The sequence below is a fragment of the Styela clava genome, chromosome 10, assembly GCF_964204865.1.
Source record: "Styela clava chromosome 10, kaStyClav1.hap1.2, whole genome shotgun sequence".
In the NCBI taxonomy this organism is placed as follows: domain Eukaryota; kingdom Metazoa; phylum Chordata; class Ascidiacea; order Stolidobranchia; family Styelidae; genus Styela; species Styela clava.
The window spans coordinates 573849-584054 of record NC_135259.1 but is presented as its reverse complement, the minus strand read 5'-3'; the positions used below and the strand labels follow the sequence as shown (position 1 = coordinate 584054).

Genomic DNA, 10206 nt, shown 5'->3' with positions numbered 1-10206 from the left:
AAGAAACGAGTATAAATATAGTATTATTAAAGCGTATTAGTGTTTTACTATGTTTCTTGATATAAACTTTTATGTGCGTCGGTAGGTTAACTGAACAGATAAAAGTACTGAAAGCTGAAAGTGAATTTTTGCAATCGCTGAAGATTTGAGCACACCGCACGGCACGAGTTTCAACTGCGTTTTGCAGGTTCAGGAATTGCCTCATTGCTGCTCACAGTCGTCGGCTGCGGTCACATTTAGTCGTAGAAGCGCTTGTCGTAAAACATTTCTCCGAACCCGGACATGCAAATGAGACATAGCAGATGACACGCAATATGAGCAGAGTTCAAAATCGTACTTCACAAGAGATTGTTTCAAATGTTCTCGAAGTCTCTAGTAAAGTCTGTCTGGTTTTTATTTAACCTCCACAGAGCAAAGTATTACTCAGGGCAAACTTAGTTCCTGATTCAAAAACAAAGAAACCCAATGTGGAGTAACTTTTATGTGAAACTTTGGATCATTTTTACAAATCCTGCGCCAAAAAACGAACACGCCACCGCTCTGACTAAAAAAAGCAATTATCCAGTTAGGGTTTGGCTTGGGGTTAAGAATGCTGATTACTCCGGAAATTAAAACTTTTAAATCATTTATAACCCTAACTTTACGAATGATTTGCTAATTTGTTCTTTTAAAACTTAGCGGGGTGTTTGTCTCAAATCTCGAATTTTCCCATTATTGTCAGGGTCTTGGTATAAAAGAATCGAATAATTATGTGCTAAATAATGATTTTCATTGCACTAGTTCAGGGATGGCGAACCTTTTTTGATGAATGGGTCGAAAATAATATTTTTATCGCGTAAAAGAAGAGAGTGGGTCACATATATTTAATCAATGTTTGTATCTATAAAAAAAACTTCTGAAACAAATCTTATGAGTTTCTGTTGGTGTTGGTGTAGTTTTGGGCTTTACTTATGCAGTACTTCTATCAGGGATTTTTTATGGCATTCGATTTTATGAAATAAGAGTACGAAAACACGGATATGAATTACCAAAAACGTTTATGACGATGCGGCAAACTATTTCACTGTTCCAAAGCGTTTGGAGGGAATTCCACTCTGATAGTGTTATATTTTTTGCTCAGTTTTCAACCAGATTAAGGCACTTCTACACTGCCCCGTTGTTATTTCAGATTTCTAGGTTTTTATTTCAAGTCTGAAATTTTTTTTTCTCAACGGCATTGTAGGCGATAAACTAATAAAAATCAAAGTGGCATCTAGTTCTCGTATTATCTCGACGTTGCGAGAAATAAACAGATCAATTGCATTGTTATGTCATTAACTATATCAGAGCCAATAGCTGAATAACGGTACACAGCGGTGCAGATTTGCGTCTAAGATTAGGGGTTTTGAAAATATCCATACCGGTTCAAAAATTGACAATTTGAGAATAAGCGATCGCGGCCCCGACGATACATTATAATAGTTTAGTTATTGTTAGATTAATTTATGACCGGTTTTATCAATTTTTATTACTAATATGTTAGCATTTTATTTTTATTTTATTCGTGCCTTGGCGGGTCACGAATAAAACGCGGTGGGTCACTTTGTGACACGTGGGTCAGTGGTTCGCCATCCCTGCACTAGTTCGTTAAGTGTAATTGTTTGAACTTGTTATTTAGACACAGTTATGTTGAACGACAGCTCTCCTATAAGGACTCAGTTCAGTTCTGGATATAATGACGCATTACGTTACGCAATGGACGGAAATCGTCTGACGCAGTGTCCCATAACAGTATTTCGACAGTTTTCGATTAATCACTGTAATTAGCAAATTGATAGCAATCAGCTCGGATGCATTGTCACTGTCTAGCTTAATGTTCATTGTTAGTGTCTTCGGAGACGTTTCTGATGTTTAGTATTGGTTTTAGTATTACTAATTTTGCAGTTAGAAATACCAATTTGGATTGAAGTCAGATTCGGGGTTAAATGCGAAATGCCCGATTGTAATTAATATATAGTTTTTGACTGCAGGTTGGGGCTGTATTATAGGTATATCAGGTAAATAACAGCGGCTTTTAGATTTTAGTAATGCAAGATACATTGAGTTCACTTTGGATAAAACTTTATTGGATAGTGTCACCTGGGGATCTAAAACATGGGGTATGTATCTAATCAGTCTCAACAAAAGTAATCTATAAATAATTTTATGCATTTAGTTATGTGCTGATATTTGTAAATTTTAATTGCCACTGTACACTACTGTAAGATTTGTTTAGATATCCGCATGTTATATTCGGTTTGTTCATTGTTTTCTGTAGGTTTCGTTCGAGATGTCGACGTTCCTGATTTTGTTTCAAGTACCATCGTATGAAGTGTTATGAAAGAATAAAACCGACTTTAAGTTGGATTCAATTGCGGCAAAACTTTGAGGCAAAGAAAGCGAGAAGGGCACTTTATCGCTGTGAGTCGAGTTGCTTGAAAGCTGAATATAGTTGACAATAAATCGATTTGGCTGGGACAGGGCATGGGGCACGTTGACAATGGTCTCCATTCACGTAAGCCAGGAAAGCAGAAGGTTAACTCATTCTTAAATGTTATCAAAACAAGAAGAACCGTGTTTGCTCGCGAGGTTATCAAGTGTGGATGAATGAGTGAGTGAGATCAACTCGGAGTATAATATAATTTCATAAAATGACGAGAAGATTACTGACTATATACGGATAATAAAATCAAAAATATTTCTTACATTGTGACTAGATTTCGGGACTACTCCAATTTGTAAAGTAATGCATTTGGAAAAATACCAGTATCTGGAAGCTACAGACATGAGTATTTTCTGTCAATAATTTTGATTTCGAACAAAACATAACGTTAATATATAATTGCTTTTCAATGTGAATAAGAAGATTCTTTAAACAGGGTTATTGTCGAAAATATCGTACGTCTCAAAAACTTACGTATGTCATTATTCTTCTCCAAATCTTTGTAGTCAGAATCTCCTCTTCCATCAATGAATTGAAACATCATCATACAAATCTACATTCTACGTTGATCACCATACATAGATAGACGAGCAGGGAATCGCCTGTATCGGTATTTATCTGCAATTAAATTATAATTCATTAAAACAGTGTTTATATTCATTATGACGTCATATTGGACCGGTCTGGCAAACAAGGAAGGATACAACGAGAATATCGGTTGGAAACCGAAGACTTATCGATCGATAGTTGGGGAATCCCCCAAAACAGAAACTGCAGTTTCGATTCATCCGCTCTTGTAACTTGCGCACTGCGCATCGCACACACACACTCGGCGGGTCTCAAAATTCTCTCGCTTTACAAAAATCTAGATCACTATATCAATAATTGATTGATAACTCGCTAATTATACGACATAATTCGCCCAAATTCAATAGGCTTCTGGTCCGAGATAAGATGAATGCACATGCGAAATCTGGAGCAGATTCAATCTCGTTTTCGTGAGATATCGCGTGCATCTTACAGACAAACATACAGACATACAGACAAATACCTATCAACATACTTACTGATTGAAATCGATAAGTAATAATGATGAAAATTTACATACCAAAAAAGTACCAACGTGTAGCACCTACGCTTTTAACATTTTTCACAGCTGAGGATGACTTGAAACATGCGTAAATGAATTCAGTCACTGAACCATTGGATTGAAAGGAAATTGGCACAAAGAATGTCAATAACAGCATTCGCGATTTAGTAAGTGATAGTCCATAATTAATGCTGATAATATCAAACGAACATAACACTGAGACGTTTCTTTGGAAATTTGCTCAAAGTCACGAAAACTCAATGTGAAGCTACCGACGACTACTAATATACCAAGAGATACTGACACTATATGTATAGAGAATAATGGTAATGCGAGTTAGTAAATATCAACTGCCGCGAGGCTTGAAGCAGTTCGTGTTAATTTGATTAAGAAATAAACGAGAATATCGGTCAGAGACCGTTGACTTAACGATCGAAAGTTAGGGGATCCCCCAAAACAGCGCTCTTACTCAATAGTGACACTTTGTGTCCCATCACTAATCAAATAATATCTTACAGTCTTACTTACTTTGATCTTTGATCTTACTCTTACTTTGATCAATATCAAAAAACGAGTATAAATATAGTATTATTAAAGCGTATTAGTGTTTTACTATGTTTCTTGATATAAACTTTTATGTGCGTCGGTAGGTCAACTGAACAGATAAAAGTACTGAAAGCTGAAAGTGAATTTTTGCAATCGCTGAAGACTTGAGCACACCGCACGGCACGAGTTTCAACTGCGTTTTGCAGGTTCAGGAATTGCCTCATTGCTGCTCACAGTCGTCGGCTGCGGTCACATTTAGTCGTAGAAGCGCTTGTCGTAAAACATTTCTCCGAACCCGGACATGCAAATGAGACATAGCAGATGACACGCAATATGAGCAGAGTTCAAAATCGTACTTCACAAGAGATTGTTTCAAATGTTCTCGAAGTCTCTAGTAAAGTCTGTCTGGTTTTTATTTAACCTCCACAGAGCAAAGTATTACTCAGGGCAAACTTAGTTCCTGATTCAAAAACAAAGAAACCCAACGTGGAGTAACTTTTATGTGAAACTTTGGATCATTTTTACAAATCCTGCGTCAAAAACGAACCCGCCACCGCTCTGACTAAAAAAAGCAATTATCCAGTTAGGGTTTGGCTTGGGGTTAGGAATGCTGATTACTCCGGAAATTAAAACTTTTAAATCATTTATAACCCTAACTTTACGAATGATTTGCTAATTTGTTCTTTTAAAACTTAGCGGGGTGTTTGTCTCAAATCTCGCATTTTCCCATTATTGCCAGGGTCTTGGTATAAGAGAATCGAATAATTATGTGCTAAATAATGATTTTCATTGCACTAGTTCAGGGATGGCGAACCTTTTTCGATGAGTGGGTCGAAAATAATATTTTTATCGCGTAAAAGAAGAGAGTGGGTCACAGATATTTAATCAATGTTTGTATCTATAAAAAAAACTTCTGAAACAAATCTTATGAGTTTCTGTTGGTGTTGGTGTAGTTTTGGGCTTTACTTATGCAGTACTTCTATCAGGGACTTTTTATGGCATTCGATTTTATGAAATAAGAGTACGAAAACACGGATATGAATTACCAAAAACGTTTATGACGATGCGGCAAACTATTTCACTGTTCCAAAGCGTTTGGAGGGAATTCCACTCTGATAGTGTTATATTTTTTGATCAGTTTTCAACCACATTAAGGCACTTCTACACTGCCCCGTTGTTATTTCAGATTTCTAGGTTTTTATTTCAAGTCTGAAATTTTTTTTTCTCAACGGCATTGTAGGCGATAAACTAATAAAAATCAAAGTGGCATCTAGTTCTCGTATTATCTCGACGTTGCGAGAAATAAACAGATCAATTGCATTGTTATGTCATTAACTATATCAGAGCCAATAGCTGAATAACGGTACACGGCGGAGCAGACTTGCCTCTAAGATTAGGGGTCTGAAAATATCCATACCGGTTCAAAAATTAACAATTTGAGAATAAGCGATCGCGGCCCCGACGGTACATTATAATAGTTTAGTTATTGTTAGATTAATTTATGACCGGTTTTATCAATTTTTATTACTAATATGTTAGCATTTTATTTTTATTTTATTCGTGCCTTGGCGGGTCACGAATAAAACGCGGTGGGTCACTTTGTGACACGTGGGTCAGTGGTTCGCCATCCCTGCACTAGTTCGTTAAGTGTAATTGTTTGAACTTGTTATTTAGACACAGTTATGTTGAACGACAGCTCTCCTATAAGGACTCAGTTCAGTTCTGGATATAATGACGCATTACGTTACGCAATGGACGAAAATCGTCTGACGCAGTGTCCCATAACAGTATTTCGACAGTTTTCGATTAATCACTGTAATTAGCAAATTGATAGCAATCAGCTCGGATGCATTGTCACTGTCTAGCTTAATGTTCTTTGTTAGTGTCTTCGGAGACGTTTCTGATTTTTAGTATTGGTTTTAGTATTCTCCATTTTGCAGTTAGAAATACCAATTTGGATTGAAGTCAGATTCGGGGTTAAATCCGAAGTGCCCGATTGTAATTAATATATAGTTTTTGACTGCAGGTTGGGGCTGTATTATAGGTATATCAGGTAAATAACAGCGGCTTTTAGATTTTAGTAATGCAAGATACATTGAGTTCACTTTGGATAAAACTTTATTGGATAGTGTCACCTGGGGATCTAAAACATGGGGTATGTATCTAATCGGTCTCAAAAAAAGTAATCTATAAATAATTTTATGCATTTAGTTATGTGCTGATATTTGTAAATTTTAATTGCCACTGTACACTACTGTAAGATTTGTTTAGATATCCGCATGTTATATTCGGTTTGTTCATTGTTTTCTGTAGGTTTCGTTCGAGATGTCGACGTTTCTGATTTTGTTTCAAGTACCATCGTATGAAGTGTTATGAAAGAATAAAACCGATTTTAAGTTGGATTCAATTGCGGCAAAACTTTGAGGCAAAGAAAGCGAGAAGGGCACTTTATCGCTGTGAGTCGAGTTGCTTGAAAGCTGAATATAGTTGACAATAAATCGATTTGGCTGGGACAGGGCATGGGGCACGTTGACAATGGTCTCCATTCACGTAAGCCAGGAAAGCAGAAGGTTAACTCATTCTTAAATGTTATCAAAACAAGAAGAACCGTGTTCGCTCGCGAGGTTATCAAGTGTGGATGAATGAGTGAGTGAGATCAACTCGGAGTATAATATAATTTTATAAAATGACGAGAAGATTACTGACTATATACGGATAATAAAATCAAAAATATTTCTTACATTGTGACTAGATTTCGGGACTACTTCAATTTGTAAAGTAATGCATTTGGAAAAAATACCAGTATCTGGAAGCTACAGACATGAGTATTTTCAGTCAATAATTTTGATTTCGAACAAAACATAACGTTAATATATAATTGCTTTTCAATGTGAATAAGAAGATTCTTTAAACAGGGTTATTGTCGAAAATATCGTACGTCTCAAAAACTTACGTATGTCATTATTCTTCTCCAAATCTTTGTAGTCAGAATCTCCTCTTCCATCAATGAATTGAAACATCATCATACAAATCTACATTCTACGTTGGTCACCATACATAGATAGACGAGCAGGGAATCGCATGTATCGGTATTTATCTGCAATTAAATTATAATTCATTAAAACAGTGTTTATATTCATTATGACGTCATATTGGACCGGTCTGGCAAACAAGGAAGGATACAACGAGAATATCGGTTGGAAACCGAAGACTTATCGATCGATAGTTGGGGAATCCCCCAAAACAGAAACTGCAATTACGATTCATCCGCTCTTGTAACTTGCGCACTGCGCATCGCACACACACACTCGGCGGGTCTCAAAATTCTCTCGCTTTACAAAAATCTAGATCACTATATCAATAATTGATTGATAACTCGCTAATTATACGACATAATTCGCCCAAATTCAATAGGCTTCTGGTCCGAGATAAGATGAATTCACATGCGAAATCTGGAGCAGATTCAATCTCGCTTTCGTGAGATATCGCGTGCATCTAACAGACAAACATACAGACATACAGACAAATACCTATCAACATACTTACTGATTGAAATCGATAAGTAATAATGATGAAAATTTTCATACCAAAAAAGTACCAACGTGTAGCACCTACGCTTTTAACATTTTTCACAGCTGAGGATGACTTGAAACATGCGTAAATGAATTCAGTCCCTGAACCATTGGATTGAAAGGAAATTGGCACAAAGAATGTCAATAACAGCATTCGCGATTTAGTAAGTGATAGTCCATAATTAATGCTGATAATATAAAACGAACATAACACTGAGACGTTTCTTTGGAAATTTGCTCAAAGTCACGAAAACTCAATGTGAAGCTACCGACGACTACTAATATACCAAGAGATACTGACCCTATATGTATAGAGAATAATGGTAATGCGAGTTAGTAAATATCAACTGCCGCGAGGCTTGAAGCAGTTCGTGTTAATTTGATTAAGAAATAAACGAGAATATCGGTCAGAGACCGTTGACTTAACGATCGAAAGTTAGGGGATCCCCCAAAACAGCGCTCTTACTCCATAGTGACACTTTGTGTCCCATCACTAATCAAATAATATCTTACAGTCTTACTTACTTTGATCTTTGATCTTACTCTTACTTTGATCAATATCAAGAAACGAGTACAAATATAGTATTATTAAAGCGTATTAGTGTTTTACTATGTTTCTTGATATAAACTTTTATGTGCGTCGGTAGGTCAACTGAACAGATAAAAGTACTGAAAGCTGAAAGTGAATTTTTGCAATCGCTGAAGACTTGAGCACACCGCACGGCACGAGTTTCAACTGCGTTTTGCAGGTTCAGGAATTGCCTCATTGCTGCTCACAGTCGTCGGTTGCGATCACATTTAGTCGTAGAAGCGCTTGCCGTAAAACATTTCTCCGAACCCGGACATGCAAATGAGACATAGCAGATGACACGCAATATGAGCAGAGTTCAAAATCGTACTTCACAAGAGATTGTTTCAAATGTTCTCGAAGTCTCTAGTAAAGTCTGTCTGGTTTTTATTTAACCTCCACAGAGCAAAGTATTACTCAGGGCAAACTTAGTTCCTGATTCAAAAACAAAGAAACCCAACGTGGAGTAACTTTTATGTAAAACATTGGATCATTTTTACAAATCCTGCGCCAAAAAAGGAACCCGCCACCGCTCTGACTAAAAAAAGCAATTATCCAGTTAGGGTTTGGCTTGGGGTTAAGAATGCTGATTACTCCGGAAATTAAAACTTTTAAATCATTTATAACCCTAACTTTACGAATGATTTGCTAATTTGTTCTTTTAAAACTTAGCGGGGTGTTTGTCTCAAATCTCGCATTTTCCCATTATTGTCAGGGTCTTGGTATAAAAGAATCGAATAATTATGTGCTAAATAATGATTTTCATTGCACTAGTTCAGGGATGGCGAACCTTTTTTGATGAATGGGTCGAAAATAATATTTTTATCGCGTAAGAGAAGAGAGTGGGTCACAGATATTTAATCAATGTTTGTATCTATAAAAAAAACTTCTGAAACAAATCTTATGAGTTTCTGTTGGTGTTGGTGTAGTTTTGGGCTTTACTTATGCAGTACTTCTATCAGGGACTTTTTATGGCATTCGATTTTATGAAATAAGAGTACGAAAACACGGATATGAATTACCAGAAACGTTTATGACGATGCGGCAAACTATTTCACTGTTCCAAAGCGTCTGGAGGGAATTCCACTCTGATAGTGTTATATTTTTTGATCAGTTTTCAACCACATTAAGGCACTTCTACACTGCCCCGTTGTTATTTCAGATTTCTAGGTTTTTATTTCAAGTCTGAAATTTTTTTTTCTCAACGGCATTGTAGGCGATAAACTAATAAAAATCAAAGTGGCATCTAGTTCTCGTATTATCTCGACGTTGCGAGAAATAAACAGATCAATTGCATTGTTATGTCATTAACGATATCAGAGCCAATAGCTGAATAACGGTACACGGCGGTGCAGACTTGCGTCTAAGATTAGGGGTTTTGAAAATATCCATACCGGTTCAAAAATTAACAATTTGAGAATAAGCGATCACGGCCCCGACGGTACATTATAATAGTTTAGTTATTGTTAGATTAATTTATGACCGGTTTTATCAATTTTTATTACTAATATGTTAGCATTTTATTTTTATTTTATTCGTGCCTTGGCGGGTCACGAATAAAACGCGGTGGGTCACTTTGTGACACGTGGGTCAGTGGTTCGCCATCCCTGCACTAGTTCGTTAGGTGTAATTGTTTGAACTTGTTATTTAGACACAGTTATGTTGAACGACAGCTCTCCTATAAGGACTCAGTTCCGTTCTGGATATAATGACGCATTACGTTACGCAATGGACGAAAATCGTCTGACGCAGTGTCCCATAACAGTATTTCGACAGTTTTCGATTAATCACTGTTATTAGCAAATTGATAGCAATCAGCTCGGATGCATTGTCACTGTCTAGCTTAATGTTCATTGTTAGTGTCTTCGGAGACGTTTCTGATGTTTAGTATTGGTTTTAGTATTACTAATTTTGCAGTTAGAAATACCAATTTGGATTGAAGTCAGATTCAGGGTTAAATGCGAAGTGC

The 10206-nt window shown here is 36.5% G+C and overlaps 1 protein-coding gene across 3 annotated transcripts in view; it reads left to right on the top strand.

The window, feature by feature from the left end:
- Window positions 1–10206, top strand: part of LOC144428077 (S-phase kinase-associated protein 2-like) — a 287944-nt gene that overhangs the window by 174758 nt on the left and 102980 nt on the right. The window lies entirely within an intron of this gene.